Raw genomic sequence first — 17219 nt, forward strand, 5'->3', positions numbered from 1 at the left:
TCCCTGATGACACTGTATTTCCCTTTACTCCAGAGAAACACTTTCCTAGCCTGCCTGATCCTATCTCTTTCCAATGCTATCGTGAAGGAGATAGAATTATGATCGCTATCCCCAAGATGCTCACCCACCGAGAGATCCTCCACCTGTCCAGGTTCATTAGCCAGCACCAGATCAAGTACAGCCTCTCCTCTAGTAGGCTTATCCACATACTGTGTCAGGAAACTCTCCTGGACACACCTAACAAACTCCTCTCCATCCAAACCCCTAGCCCTAGGGATATTCCAATCTATGTTTGGGAAATTAAAATCTCCCATCACGACAACTCTGTTATTCCTACATCTCTCCAGGATCTGTTTCCCCATCTGCTCCTCAACATCTCTGTTACTATTGGGCGGCCTATAGAAAACACCCAGCAACGTTACCGACCCCTTCCTGTTCCTAACCTCCACCCACAGAGACTCCGTAGTCAATCCCTCCACGGCGTCCACCTTCTCTACAGCCGTGACACTATCCCTGATCAACAGTGCCACTCCCCCCCCTCTCTTGCCTCCCTCCCTGTCCTTCCTGAAACATCTAAAACCCGGCACCTGAAGCACCCAGTCCTGTCCCTGAGACATCCAAGTCTCCGTAATGGCCACCACATCACAATTCGAAGCAGCAATCCACGCTCTAAGCTCATCCACTTTATTCACTACACTCCTGGCATTAAAATAGACACATCTCAGACCTTCAGCCTGAGCACTTCCCTTCTCCATCACTCGTCTAACCTCCCTCTTACCCTGTTTACATTCCTTATCTATTTGCGAGCTAACCTCCTCGCTCTCAGTCCCCTCATTTCGATTCCCTCCCCCCAACCTTTCTAGTTTAAAGTCTCTCCAGTAGCCTTAGCCAACCTTCCCGCCAGGATATTGGTCCCCCTGGGATTCAAGTGCCACCCGTCTTTTTTAAACAGGTCACACCTGCCCCTAAAGAGGTCCCAATGATCCAAGTACCCAAATCCTTGTCCCTTGCTCCAGTCCCTCAGCCACGCATTCATTCTCCACCGATTCCTGTTCTCACTCTCCCGCGGCACAGGCAGCAATCCCGAGATTACTACCTTTGCATTCCTCTTTCTCAGCTGTCTACCTAACTCCCTATATTCTCTTTTCATGACCCCTTCCCTCTTCCTACCTATGTCAGCAGTACCTATATGCATCACGACCTTCGGCTCCTCTCCCTCCCCCTTCAGGATTTCTGGGACTCGACCAGAGACATCCCAGACCCCTGCACCAGGGAGGCAAACCACCATCCGAGAGTCCCGTCTGTGTCCGCAAAAACGCCTATCTGACCCCCTCACCGTAGAGTCCCCAATTAGCACTACCCTCCTTTCCTTACCCTTTTGCACTACTGGGCCAGGCTCAGCTCCAGAGACACTGCCACCGCTGCTTCCCCCAGGTGGGCTGTCCACCCCAGTAGTACTCAGACAGGAGTACTTATTATTAAGGGGCACATCCACCGGGGTGCTCACCATCAACCGAGCTTTCTCCTTCCTCACTGTTACCCAGTTACCCTCCTCCCGTGGTCCCGGTGTGACCACCTGCCGATAGCTCCTGTCAATGACCTCCTCACTATCCCTAACCCGGCGAAGGTCCTCGAGCTGCAATTCCAGTTCCCTAACATGGTCCCTTAGGAACCGCAGCTCAACACACCCAGCACAGATATGGTCGTCCGGGAGGCTAGGAGCCTCCAGGACCTCCCACATCCTACATTGGGAACAACATACTGGCCTCACACTCATAATTGCCCCTTGAATGAAAATTTTAAACTTACCTTTCCTCCTCCTGTTTTCTCCAAAGCCCTGCTCTCACTGGGTCTTTTTTTTTAGGTTAGAGGAGGAGGGAGGGTGGGATACTCTACAAGTGTAGAGTATCGGGATTCCTCTCTCTTCCAATTTATTGGGGAAAAAAAATCTCTCTCTCCCAGACCTCCCTGCGCGACCACTTCCGGGTTTAGATATTTTTTTTTAAAAACCCGCGAAAAAGTAAGTTAAAAAATAACAGCGCTTACCCGCAGCACTCCTCTCGCGAATCTCTCCCTCTCTGCTGCACTTCCAAGAAGCAATGAGGCAAATTTAGAATTCAGCAAAGGAGGAACAAGGCATTGATTACAGGGGGAAAATAGAGTCTGAGAGTAAACTTGCAAGAAACTTAAAAGCAGACTGTAAAGCTTAAGAAATAGAAATAGGAGCAGGAGTCGGCCATCTAGCCCCTCAAGCCTGCTCCGCCATTCAATAAGATCATGGCTGATCTGATAGTGGGTTCAGTTCCACTTACCCGCCCGCTCCCCAGAACCCTTAATTCCCTTATTGGCTAAAAACCTATCTATCTGTGACTTAAACACATTTAATGAGGTAGCCTCAACCGCTTCATTGGGCAGAGAATTCCAAAGATTCACTACCCTCTGGGAGAAGAAGTTCCTCCTCAACTCTGTTCTAAATTGACTCCCCCGTATTTTGAGGCTATGCCCCCTAGTTCTTGTTTCCATTGTAAGTGGAAATAACCTCGATGTTTCTACCCAGTTTAGCCCCTTCATTATCTTTTATGTCTCTATAAGATCTCCCCTCAACCTTCTAAACTCAAGAGTGTACAGGCCCAGTCTGCCCAACCCCCTCATCTCCGGAATCAACCTAGTGAACCTTCTCTGCACCCCTTCCAAAGCCAATACATCCTTTCTTAAATAAGGTGACCAAAACTGTACACAGTACTCTCGGTGTGGCCTCACCAGCACCTTATACAGTTGTAGCATGACCTCCCTGCTTCTATACTCCATCCCTCTCGCGATAAAGGCCAACATTCTATACGATAAATGGCAGAGCCATAAAGGATGTAGATACGCAGAGGGACCTGGGTGTGCAAGATCCTTGAAGGTGACGTCACAGGTGGAGAAGGTAGTGAATAAGGCATATGGCATGCTTGCCTTTATAGGATGGGGCATAGAGTATAAAAGTTGGGGTCTGATGTTGCAGTTGTATAGAACGTTGGTTCGGCCGCATTTGGAATACTGCGCCCAGTTCTGGTCGCCACACTACCAGAAGGACGTGGAGGCTTTAGAGAGAGTGCAGAGGAGGTTTACCAGAATGTTGCTTGGTATGGAAGGGCTTAGTTATGAGGAGAGATTGGGTAAACTGGTGTTGTACTCACTGGAAAGACGGAGGATGAGGGGTGACCCAATAGAGGTGTATAAAATTATGAAAGGCATAGATAGGGTGAACGATGGGAAGCTTTTTCCCAGGTCGGTGGTGACGTTCACGAGGGGTCATAGGTTCAAGGTGAGGGGGGGGGGGGGGGGGGGGAGGTTTAACACGGATATCAGAAGGACGTATTTTACACAGAGGGTGGTGGGGACCTGGAATGCGCTGCCGGGCAAGGTGGTGGAGGCGGACACACTGGGAACGTTTAAGACTTATCTAGATAGCCATATGAACAGAGTGGGAATGGAGGGATACAAAAGTTTGGACCAGAGAGCGGCGCGGGCTTGGAGGGCCGAAGGGCCTGTTCCTGTGCTGTATTGTTCTTTGTTCTTTTGTATTCCATTTGCCTTCTTGACCACCTGCTGCACCTGCAAACTGTGTTTTTGTGATTCATGCACAAGGACCCCCAGGTCCCTCTGCACAGTAGCATGTTGTAATTTTTCACCGTTTAAATAATAGTCCCTTTTCCTATTATTCCTTCCAAAGTGGATAACCTCACACTTACCAACGTTATACTCCATCTGCCAGATCCTCGCCCACTCACTTAACCTATCCAAATCTCTCTGCAGACTCTCTGTGTCTTCCACGCAATTTGCTTTCCCACCCATCTTAGTGTCATCCGCAAACTTTGTTACCCTACACTCGGTCCCCTCCTCCAGATCATCTATGTATATGGTAAATAGTTGAGGCCCCAGCACCGATCCCTGCGGCACGCCACTCGTCACGGATTGCCAACCAGAAAAGCACCCATTTATACCTACTCTCTGTTTTCTGTTAGATAGCCAATCTTCAATCCACGCTAACATTTTACCCCTAACTCCGTGCACCTTTATCTTTTGCAGTAACCTTTTGTGAGGCACCTGATCGAAAGCCTTCTGGAAATCCAAATACAATACATCCACCGGTTCCCCTCTGTCAACCGCACTCGTCACCTCCTCAAAAAACTCCAGTAAATTAGTCAAACATGACTTTCCCTTCCTGAATCCATGCTGCGTCTGCTTGATTGAATCATTCTTATCCAGGTGTCCTGCTATTTCTTCCTTTATGATAGATTCCAGCATTTTCCCAACTACGGATGTTAAGCTAACCGGCCTGTAGTTACCTGCCTTTTTTCTGCCTCCTTGTTTAAACAGTAGCGTGACATTAGCTGTTTTCCAATCAGCTGGCACCTCCCCAGAGTCCAGTGAATTTTGATAGATTACAACTAATGCATTTGCTATTGCCTCTGCCGTTTTTAGTACCCTGGGATGCATTCCATCCGGACCAGGGGACTTGTCTACCTTTAGTCCCATTAGCCTACCCAGCACTACCTCTTTAGTAATAGTGATCGTTTTAAGGTCCTCACCCCTTACAGTCCCATGACCGTGTTTAAAGTGTATAAGTGTTTAAAAAGACACAATGAAGACAAATGTAGGTCCAAAACAGGAGAATTTAAAATAAAGAACAAGGAAATGGCAGAGCAATTAAACAACTACTTTAGCTCTGTCTTCACGAAGGAAGACTTAAATCGTGGCAGATGGTCAAGTTTGAATTTAATATAAATCTGGAATTAAAAGTCTAGTAATGATTGTGAAACCATTGTTGATCGTCTTTAAAAAAACAATCTGGTTCACTAGCGACACTTGGAGAAGGAAATCTGCCATTCCTCACCTGGTCTGGCCTACATGTGATGACAGAACCACTTTTAAATGTCACTGATTTCAAGGTGATTGGGGGTGGGCAATAAACACTGACTCAACCAATGATGCCCACATCCCATGAATTTAAAAAAAAAGAGGCTTCAAGGCAATTTAGACAAGTTCATTGAGTGGGCAATTACATAGTAGATGTTTTTCCTCCAGAAGTTATCCACTTTTGAAGGAAAAGCAGAATTGCAGTGTATGATTTAGAAGTTGATAGATTGAGAAATGCCAATGTACAAAGGACCCCGGGTGTCCTTGTGCACCAATGACTGAAAGCAGCAGGTGCAGCAATCCGTTTGGAAGGGTCAGTAAGATTGAAGAGTTTTATGTAAATCAAACGTAACTATTGAGAGTGGAGATTGGGAACTTCAACTCGCAGTGGACCTTGGGGCTTTCACTCATGTGCAAACAAGGAGTGGGCTGCACATTTGCAGCTCCACGTTGTTAAGTTTTTTGGATCCAGCACATCTGTGCAAGGAGAAAAACAGCATGAAAACCTAGGTCAGGTGACCAGGAGTGGAGCATCAGAAAGAACATAAGAACTAGGAATAGGCAATTCAACCCCTTGAGCCTGCTCCACCATTCAATGCGACCATGGCTGATCTCATCTCAGCCTCAACTCTACTTTCCTGCCCATTCTCCATAACGCTTCAACCCATTACGAATTAAAAATCTGTCTCTCTGTCTATCTTTTCAAATTTGCTCAATATCCCAACATCCACCGCACTGTGGGATACTGAATTCCACAGATTCACAACCCTTTGAAAGAAGTAGTTTCTCCTCATCTCTGTTTTAAATCTGCTACCCCATATCCTAAAGCCATGACCTCTTGTTCTAGATTCCCCCACAAGCGAAAGCATCTGCTCCACATCTACTTTGTCAATACCTTTTATCATCTTGTATACCTTAAATAGATCTCTCATTCTTCAAAACTCTGAGAGTACGGGCCTGCTCAATCTCTCTTCATAAGACAAACCTTTCATCTCTGGATTCAACCTAGTGAACCTCTTCTGAACTACTTCTTTTGCCACTGCATTCTTCCTCAAATAAGGGGACCAAAGCTGTTCACTGTACTGCTGGTGTGGTTTCACCAATGCCTTCTATAGTTGCAACAACACGTCCTTACTTTTAAACTCTATTTCTTTAGCTCTAAATGCCAAAATTCTATTTGCTTTCCTTATTACCTGCTGTACCTGAATACCAATTTTCTGCAACTCATGCACGAGGACCCCCAGATCCCTCTGCACTGAAGCACCCCAAAGTCTCTCTCCATTTAGATAAGTTGCCTCTTCCATTAATGTGGATAACCTCACACTTATCCACATTAAACTCCATCTGCCACATTTTGGCCCATTCACCTAACCTATCTATATCCATTTGTAAATTGCTTATTTCCTCATTCCAACTTACTATCCCACCTATTTTAGTATCATCTGCAAATTTGGCTGTCGTACCTTCTGTCGTAGAACGTTGGTTTGGCCACATTTGGAATACTGCGTCCAGTTCTGGTCGCCACACTACCAGAAGGACGTGGAGGCTTTGGAGAGAGTGCAGAAAAGGTTAGAACATAGAACTAAAGCACAAACAGGCCCTTCGGCCCACAAGTTGCGCCGGTCATGTCCCTACCTACCTAGGCCTATAGAACATAGAACATTACAGCGCAGTACAGGCCCTTCGGCCCTCGATGTTGCGCCGACCAGTGGTACCAAACTAAAGCCCCTCTAATCTACACTATTCCAATATCATCCATATGTTTATCCAATAACCACTTGAACGCTCTCAACATTGACAAGTCCACCACTGCTGCAGGCAGGGCATTCCACGCCCTTACTACTCTCTGAGTAAAGAACCTACCTCTAACATCTGTCCTATATCTCTCACCCCTCAATTTAAAGCTATGTCCCCTCGTGCTAGCCAACACCATCCGAGGAAAAAGGCTCTCACTATCCACCCTATCTAATCCTCTGATCATCTTGTATGCCTCTATTAAGTCACCTCTTAACCTTCTTCTCTCGAACGAAAACAACCTCAAGCCCCTCAGCCTTTCCTCATACGATATTCCCACCATACCAGGCAACATCCTGGTAAATCTCCTCTGCACCCTTTCCAACACTTCCACATCTTTCCTATAATACGGCGACCAGAACTGTACGCAATACTCCAAATGCGGCCGCACCAGAGTTTTGTACAGTTGCAGCATGACCTCCTGGCTCCGAAACTCAATCCCTCTACCAATAAAAGCTAACACACCGTACGCCTTCTTAACAACCTTATCAACCTGGGTGCCAACTTTTAGGGATCTATGCACATGGACACCCAGATCCCTCTGTTCATCCACACTACCAAGTATCTTACCATTAGCCCAGTACTCTGTATTCCTGTTACTCCTTCCAAAGTGAATCACCTCACACTTTTCCGCATTAAACTCCATTTGCCACCTCTCAGCCCAGCTCTGCAGCTTATCTATGTCCCTCTGTAACCTGCCACTTCCCTCCGCACTGTCTACAACTCCACCGACTTTAGTGTCATCCGCAAATTTACTAATCCATCCTTCCACGCCCTCATCCAAGTCATTAATAAAAATGACAAACAGCAGTGGCCCCAAAACAGATCCTTGCGGTACACCACTAGTAACTGAACTCCAGGATGAATATTTCCCATCAACCACCACCCTCTGTTTTCTTACAGCTGGCCAATTCCTGATCCAAACCACTAAATCACCCTCAATCCCATGTGTCCGTATTTTCTGCAAAAGCTTACCATGGGGAACCTTATCAAACACTTTGCTGAAATCCATATACACCACATCAACCGCTTTACCCTCATCCACCTCTTTGGTCACCTTCTCAAAGAACTCAATAAGGTTTGTGAGGCACGACCTCCCCTTCACAAAACCGTGCTGACTATCCCTAATCAAATTATTCCTTTCCAGGTGATTATAAATCCTATCTCTTCCAATCCTTTCCAATACTTTGCCCACAACAGAAGTAAGGCTCACCGGTCTATAATTACCAGGGTTGTCCCTACTCCCCTTCTTGAACAAGGGGACAACATTTGCTATCCTCCAGTCTTCTGGCACTGTTCCTGTAGACAATGACGACGCAAAGATCAAAGCCAAAGGCTCTGCAATCTCCTCTCTAGCCTCCCAGAGTATGCTTGGTTAAATCCCATCCGGCCCAGGGGACTTATCTATTTTTACCCTTTCCAGAATTGCTAACACCTCCTCCTTATGAACATCAATCCCATCCAGTCCAACAGCCTGCATCTCAGTACTCCCCTCAACAACACTGTCCCTCTCCAGTGTGAATACTGACGAAAAATATTCATTTAGTGCCTCTCCTATCTCTTCAGACTCCACGCACAACTTCCCACTCCTGTCCTTGACTGGCCCTAATCTTACCCTAGTCATTCTTTTACTCCTGACATACCTATAGAAAGCTTTAGGGTTTTCCTTGATCCTACCCGCCAAAGACTTCTCATGGCCCCTCCTGGCTCTTCTTAACTCTTTCTTTAGGTCCTTCCTGGCTAACTTGTAACTCTCAAGCGCCCTAACTGAGCCTTCACGTCTCATCTTAACATAAGTCTCCTTCTTCCTCTTCACAAGAGATTCAACCTCCTTAGTAAACCCCGGTTCCCTCACACGTCTGCTTCCTCCCTGCCTGACAGGTACATATTTATCAAGGACGCGTAGTAGCTGTTCCTTGAACAAGTTCCACATTACAATTGTGCCCATCCCCTGCAGTTTCCTTCCCCAACCTGTGCCAGCTAAATCTCGCCTAATCGCATCATAATTTCCTTTCCCCCAGCTGTAACTCTTGCCCTTTGGTATATACCTATCCCTTTCCATTGCTAACGTAAACGTAATCGAATTGTGGTCACTGTCACCAAAGTGCTCACCTACCTCCAAATCTAACACCTGGCCTGGTTCATTACCCAGTACCAAATCCAATGTGGCCTCGCCTCTTGTTGCTCTATCTACATACTGCGTGTAGGTAGGCTTACCTCTCACCCTCAATCCTATTAAGTCCCATGTACTCATCCAGAAGTCTCTTAAAAGACCCTATCGAGTTGCCTCCACCACCACTGACGGCAGCCGATTCCACTCACCCACCACCCTCTGTGTGAAAAACTTACCCCTAACATCTCCCCTGTATCTACTCCCCAGCACCTTAAACCTGTGTCCTCTCGTAGCAGACATTTCCACCCTGGGAAAAAGCCTCTGAGAGTCCACCCGATCTATGCCTCTCAACATCTTATATACCTCTATTAGGTCTCCTCTCATCCTACGTCTCTACAAGGAGAAAAGACCGAGCTCCCTCAGCCTATCCGCATAAGGCATGCCACTCAATCCAGGCAACATCCTTGTAAATCTCCTCTGCACCCTTTCAATCTTTTCCACATCCCTCCTGTAATGAGGCGACCAGAACTGAGCACAGTACTCCAAGTGGGGTCTGACAAGGGTCTTATATAGCTGCATCATTATCCCCGGACTCCTAAACTCAATCCCTCGATTGATAAAGGCCAGCACACCATACGTCTTCTTAACCACCTCCTCCACCTGCGGGGCCGATTTCAGAGTCCTATGGACCCAGACCCCAAGGTCCTTCTGATCCTCTACACTGCTAAGAGTCTTACCCTTGATATTATATTCCTTCATCCCATTTGACCTGCCAAAATGGACCAACACGCATTTATCTGGGTTGAAGTCCATCTGTCACTTCTCCGCCCAGTCTTGCATCCTATCTATGTCCCTCTGTAACTTCTGACATCCCTCCAGATTATCCACAACCCCACCAACCTTCGTGTCATTGGCAAACTTACCAACCCATCCCTCCACTTCCTTATCCAGGTCATTTATGAAAATGACAAACAGCAAGGGTCTCAGAACAGATCCCTGGGGCACACTACTGGTGACCGACCTCCATTTAGAAAAAGACCCATCTATACACACTCTCTGCCTCCTTTGGGCAATGGATCCATAGGGCAGCAGCCCCTTGGATCCCATGCCCTCTCACTTTTTCTGGAAGCCTTCCATGGGGCACCTTATCGAACGCCTTGCTAAAATCCATATAAACCACATCTACCGCTTTCCCTTCGTCAATGTGTTTAGTCACATTTTCGAAGAACTCCACCAGGCTCGTAAGGTACGATCTGCCTTTGACAAAGCCATGCTGAGTATTCTTGAGCATACTAAACCTCTCTAAATGCTCATAAATCACTTCTCAATCTTCTAAACTCCAGAGAATACAGGTCCAGTTTTTTCAATCTCTCCTCATGAGACAATCCTGCCATCATGGGCTTTAGTCTGGTGAATCTCCACTGTTCTCCCTTTCTGGCAAGTGCTTCCTTCCTTCAATAAAGAGACCAAAACTATACACGATACTCCAGGTGCAACCTCATCAAGGCTATATACATTTGCAGCAAGACATATTTACCCCTGCACTCAAACGCCTTGCGATGAAGGTCCAACATACCATTTTCCTTCCTAAGTGCTTACTGCACTTGCATGCTAGCTTTTAGTGATTTATGAACAAGGACATCCAGGTCCCTTTGGATGTCAATACTTCCCAACCTCTCAACATTCAAGTAAACTCTGCCTTTCTGTTTTTTTCATACAAACGTGGATATGTTGACATTTGTTCAAATTATATTCCTTCTGCCATATTTTTGTCCATTCACTTACCTTTTCACTTAAACAGACACAAATTAGTTGTTAAATCTCAAACTTTGTCTACTTTAGATTAAAAGTTATTGGTCCTTTACAGAATCTTACCGAAAGCTTGGGGTCTGGTCAAGGATCATGACACGAGTTGAATGTGTGGCTCAAAGATTGGTTTTGGAGAAATGGATTTTGGTTCAGAGGACACTGGCATCAGTACTGGGGAAAGTGGGTGATGAACTTTTGGGGTGGTCTTCACCTGAACCATGCTGGGACAAGGGTTCTGGTAAGTTGTATAACTTGGGCAGTCGAGAGTGCTTTAAATTAGGTAGGAGGGGTGAGGGATCACATGAGGGGAGATGTGGTAAATTAAAGGGAAAGAACATGCAAGAGAGCAGGGTAATGATAACCAGAGTGTAACAGGAAAGGACAAGAGTGTATAATTTTAAGAGATCACTCTTGTAACTCAATAAAAATATAATCCACCGAGAAAGAAAGATTCTATGAGAAGGGTGCACCATCCATGCCTAACTAAGCAAGTTAAAGACAATATCAAATTGAGAGAAAAGGTGTATATTTCTGTGAAGATTAGTGGTAGGTCAGAAGACTGGACAGATTTTAGAAACCAGCAAAGAATGACTTAAAAAAGGGAGAAATTTGAGTATTAGAGCAAATTAGCTAGAAACATAGATTGGGTGAGATTGGGGAATTAATAATGGGAAACAAGGGAATGGCTTAAATGCTGAATATGTATTTTGTATGTCTTCACTTTTGAAGACACTACTTGAAAATCAAGAAATGAGAGGGAGGGAGGAACTTAAAACAATCACAATCATGAGGGAAAGTTGGGAAATAATTAGAACTAAAGGCTGATGAGTCCGCAGATTCTTGCATTCTAGGGACTCTCTGGAGTTTGCACGTTCTCCTCGTGTCTGCGTGGGTTTCCTCCGGGTGCTCCGGTTTCCTCCCACAGTCCAAAGATGTGCAGGTTAGGTTGATTGGCCATGCTAAAAATTGCCCCTTAGTGTCCTGAGATGCGTAGGTTAGAGGGATTAGTGGGTAAAATATGTAGGGATGTGGGGGTAGGGCCTGGGTGGGATTGTGGTCGGTGCAGACTCGATGGGCCGAATGGCCTCTTTCTGCACTGTAGGGTTTCTATGATTTTCTATGATTATAGAGGTGGCTGCAGAGATCGTAGATGTCGTGGTTGTTGTAATTCTCTTGATTTTGGAAAGGTCTCACTGAATTGGAAAATCACTAATGCAGCAGCTCTATTCAAGAAAAGAGGGAGACAGAAAGTAACAATTTATATGCAAAATGCTCAAATTCATTATTAAGGAGGTGATAGCAGGACATTTAGAAAAATCATAATACAATCAGAGTCAATATGTATTCAAGGAATATATATTAGAGTTGCAGAGAGATTTAGGGAGGGAATTCCAGACTTTAGAGTGCAGACAGCTGAAGGTGGAGCTGCCAGTGTGGGACAATTAAAATGTGGAGCTGAATTAGATAGATTTTTGATTGACAAGGGAGCCGAGGGTTATGGGGTGTCAGACAGAAAAGTGGAGTTGAGGCCACAATTCATCAGCCATGATCTTATTGAATGGTAGACTGGGCTCAAGGGGCTGAATGCTCTACACCTGCTCCTAATTCTTATGTTCTTTGAGATTTCTAAACTCCTGTATTCTAGCCTCTGAAGCATTTCTGATTTTCATTAACCAGGATTGGCAGCCCTGCCTACACTCAAGACTGGAATTCCCTCCATAAATCTCTACCTTTAAGATGTTCAAATTGGGACATTTTATTGTATTGAAGTTTTTAAAGTTTATTTATTGGTGTCTCAAGTAGGCTTACATTAACACTGCAATGAAGTTACTGTGAAAATCATCTAGTCGCCACACTCCGACGTCTGTTCGGGTACACTGAGGGAGAACTTAGCATGGCCACTGCACCTAACTAACACATCTTTCAGACTGTGGGAGGAAACCGGAGCACCCGGTTGCTCACAATATATGGGATCCAGGTTTGATTCCCACCTCGGCAGATGGTCAAATTTAAATTGAGTAAAATGTGGAAGTCTAATACAACATAGAACAGTACAGCACAGGAACAGGCCCTTTGGCCCACGATGTTGTGCTGAACATGACACCAAATTAAACTAAACTCCTCTGCCTGCCCTTAGTCCATATCCCTCTATTCTTGCATATTCATGTGCTTATCTAAATGTCCCTATCGTATCTGCCTGCAACACCACCCCTAACATGCGATCCAGACATGAAACCATTGTCGATTGTCAGAAAAACCCATCTGGTTCACTAATGTCCTTTAGGGAAGGAAATCTGTTGTCCTTACCTGGGCTGACCTACATATGACTCCAGACCCACAGCAATGTGGTTGCTTCTCAAATGCCCTCAGGGATGGGTAATAAATACGGGTCTATGCTTCGGCTGCTGTAAGTTAACTTAATGATTACGTCATGGCAGGAGATCCCAGACTCATGTCATGCTCCTCTTGTGTGATGTGGGAATTCAGGGACCCTTCCAGTGTCCCTGGCTCCTTCACGTGCAAGAAGTGTGTCCGACTGCAGCTCCTGTTCGACCGCTTGACAGCTCTGGAGCTGTGGATGGATTCACTTTGGAGCATCCACGATGCTGAGGAAGTCAGGGTTAGCATGTTCATTGAGTTGGTCACACCCACAGATAAAAATTACTGAGGGAGATAGGGAATGGGTGACCACGAGACAGAGGAAGAGTAGGAAGACAGTGCAGGGGTCCCTATGGTCATCTCCCTCCAAAACAGATATAGCATTTTGGATACTGTTGGGGGGAGATGGCTCATCAGGGGAAGGTGGCAGCAGCCAGGTTCATGGCACCATGGCTGGCTCTGCTGCACAGGAGGGCAGAAAAAAGAGTGACAGAGTGATAGTGATAGGGGATTAAATTGTAAGGCATTTCTGTGGACGCAAATGAGATTCCAAGATGGTATGTTGCCTCCCTGGTGCAAGGGTCAAGGATGTCTTGGAGCGGCTGCAGGACATTCTGGAGAGGGGAGAGTGGACAGCCAGCTATCGTGGTGCATATAGGCACCAACGCTATAGGTAATAATTGGGATGGGGGTCCTACAAGCTGGATTTAGGGAGTTAGGAGTTAAACTAAAAAGTAGGACTTCAACGGTCGTAATCTCAGGATTGCTACCAGTACCACATGCTAGTCAGAGTAGGAATGTCAGGGTAGCTAAGATGAATATGTGGCTTGAGGGATGGTGCAAGAGGGAGGGAGTCAAATTCCTGGGACATTGGAACTGTGACCAGTACAAATTGGATGGACTGCACCTGGGCAGGACTGGAACCAATGTCCCGGGGGAGTGTTTGCTAGTGCTGTTGGGGAGAGTTTAAAATAATGTGACAGGGGGGTGGGAACCGATGCAGGAAGTCAGAAGGAAGTAAAGTGGGTACAGAAGCAAAAGGCAGTAAGGGGAAAAGTGGAAGGCAGAGAAACCAAAGTCAAAAATCAAAAAGTGTCACATGTCAGAGTACAGAGACTGTGGAGAGCTCAGTGAATGGGTCCAGTAAGGCTAAGAGAAATAAAACACAGGGAGAGTGTATAAAACATGAGAGGAGAGATGCCCTGAGAAAGCAGGGCAGAGAGCAAGGGAAGTCCAGATTAAACTCCATTTGTTTCAATGCAAGAGGCCTGACGGGCAAGGCAGATTAATTCAGGGCATGGATGGGTACATGGGACTGGGATATTATAACTATTGCTGAAACATGGCTAAGGGAAGGACAGGATTGGCAGCTCAATGTTCCAGGGTACAGATGCTATAGGAAAGATAGAACAGGAGGTAAGAGAGGAGGGGGATTCGGGAAAGCATCACGGCCGTACTGAGAGGGGATATATCCAAGGGTTTGCCCACTGAGTCTATATGGGTAACACTGAGAAATAAGAAGGGGGAGATCACTTTGATAGGATTGTACTACAGGCCTCCAAATAGTCAGCCGGAAATTGAGGAACAAATATGTGAGGAAATTACAGATAACTCCAAGAAAAATAGGATGGTAATAGTAGGGGACTTTAACTTTCCCAACATGGACTGGAACAGCCATAGTATTAGGAGCTTGGATGGAGAGAAATTTATTGAGTGTATTCAGGAGGAATTTCTCATTCAGTGTGTGGATCGCCCAACGAGAAGGTTCTTTGGAACAATATGTAGATAGCCCGACTGGAGAGGGGGCTATACTGGACCTAGTGCTGGGGAATGAGCCCGGTCAGGTCTTCAAAGTTTCGGTAGGGGAACATGTAGAACATAGAACATAGAACATTACAGCGCAGAACAGGCCCTTCGGCCCACGATGTTGCACCGACCAGTTAAAAAAAAAACTGTGACCCTCCAACCTAAACCAATTTCTTTTCGTCCATGAACCTATCTACGGATCTCTTAAACGCCCCCAAACTAGGCGCATTTACTACTGATGCTGGCAGGGCATTCCAATCCCTCACCACCCTCTGGGTAAAGAACCTACCCCTGACATCGGTTCTATAACTACCCCCCCTCAATTTAAAGCCATGCCCCCTCGTGCTGGATTTCTCCATCAGAGGAAAAAGGCTATCACTATCCACCCTATCTAAACCTCTAATCATCTTATATGTTTCAATAAGATCCCCTCTTAGCCGCCGCCTTTCCAGCGAAAACAATCCCAAATCCCTCAGCCTCTCCTCATAGGATCTCCCCTCCATACCAGGCAACATCCTGGTAAACCTCCTCTGCACCCTCTCCAAAGCCTCCACATCCTTCCTGTAATGTGGGGACCAGAACTGCACACAGTACTCCAAGTGCGGCCGCACCAGAGTTGTGTACAGTTGCAACATAACGCTACGACTCCTAAATTCAATCCCCCTACCAATAAACGCCAAGACACCATATGCCTTCTTAACAACCTTATCTACTTGATTCCCAACTTTCAGGGATCTATGCACACATACACCTAGATCCCTCTGCTCCTCCACACTATTCAAAGTCCTCCCGTTAGCCCTATACTCAACACATCTGTTATTCCTACCAAAGTGAATTACCTCACACTTCTCCGCATTAAACTCCATCCGCCACCTCTCGGCCCAACTTTGCAACCTGTCTAAGTCTTCCTGCAAACTACGACACCCTTCCTCACTGTCTACCACACCACCGACTTTGGTGTCATCAGCAAATTTGCTAATCCACCCAACTATACCCTCATCCAGATCATTAATAAATATTACAAACAGCAGTGGCCCCAAAACAGATCCCTGAGGTACACCACTTGTAACCGCACTCCATGATGAATATTTACTATCAACCACCACCCTCTGTTTCCTATCCGCTAGCCAATTTCTGATCCAATTTCCTAGATCACCCCCAATCCCATACATCTGCATTTTCTGCAGAAGCCTACCATGGTGAACCTTATCAAACGCCTTACTAAAATCCATATATACCACGTCCACTGCCTTGCCCCCATCCACCTCCTTGGTCACTTTCTCAAAAAACTCAATAAGGTTAGTAAGGCACGACCTACCTGCCACAAAACCATGCTGACTATCACCTATCAATTCATTACTCTCCAAATAACTATAAATCCTATCCCTTATAATTTTTTCCAACATCTTGCCGACAACAGAAGTGAGACTCACCGGTCTATAATTCCCGGGGAAGTCTCTGTTCCCCTTCTTAAACAATGGGACAACATTCGCTAACCTCCAATCTTCTGGTACTATACCAGAGGCCAACGACGACCTGAAGATCAGAGCCAGAGGCTCTGCAATCACTTCTCTTGCCTCCCAGAGAATCCTTGGATAAATCCCATCCGGACCAGGGGATTTATCTATTTTCAGACCCTCCAGAATATCCTGCACATCCTCCTTATCAACTGTAATACTGTCTATTCTACTCCCTTGCAACCCAGTGTCCTCCTCAGCTATATTCATGTCCCCTTGCGTGAACACCGAAGAGAAATATTGGTTCAATGCTTCACCAATCTCCTCCGGTTCCACACATAACTTCCCTCTGCCATCTATAACTGGCCCTAAACTTGCCCTAACCAACCTTCTGTTTTTGACATACCTATAGAACGCCTTAGGATTCTCTTTAACCCTATCCGCCAAAGTCTTCTCATGTCCCCTTTTAGCCCTTCTAAGCTCGCTCTTCAACTCCCTCTTAGCCAATCTAAAGCTTTCTAGTGCACTACCCGAGTGCTCACGTCTCATCCGAACATAAGCCTCCTTTTTCTTTTTAACCAACAAAGAAACTTTTTTGGTGCACCACGGTTCCCTAGCCCTACCAATTCCTCCTTGCCTGACAGGGACATACCTATCACAGACTCGCAGTAGCTGCTCCTTGAAAAAACTCCACATGTCGGACGTTCCCAGTCCCTGTAATCTCCTAGTCCAACCTATGTTTCCTAATTCTCTCCTAATAGCCTCATAATTACCCTTCCCCCAGCTAAAACCACTGGCCCGAGGTTCATGCCTATCCCTTTCCATCACTAAGGTGAACGTAACCGAATTGTGGTCACTATCACCAAAATGCACACCAACTTCCAAGTCTAGCACCTGGTCTGGCTCATTTCCCAGCACCAGATCCAATATAGCCTCACCTCTAGTTGGCCTGTCTACAT

The sequence above is a fragment of the Mustelus asterias genome, chromosome 1, assembly GCF_964213995.1.
Source record: "Mustelus asterias chromosome 1, sMusAst1.hap1.1, whole genome shotgun sequence".
NCBI classification, from domain to species: Eukaryota; Metazoa; Chordata; class Chondrichthyes; order Carcharhiniformes; family Triakidae; genus Mustelus; species Mustelus asterias.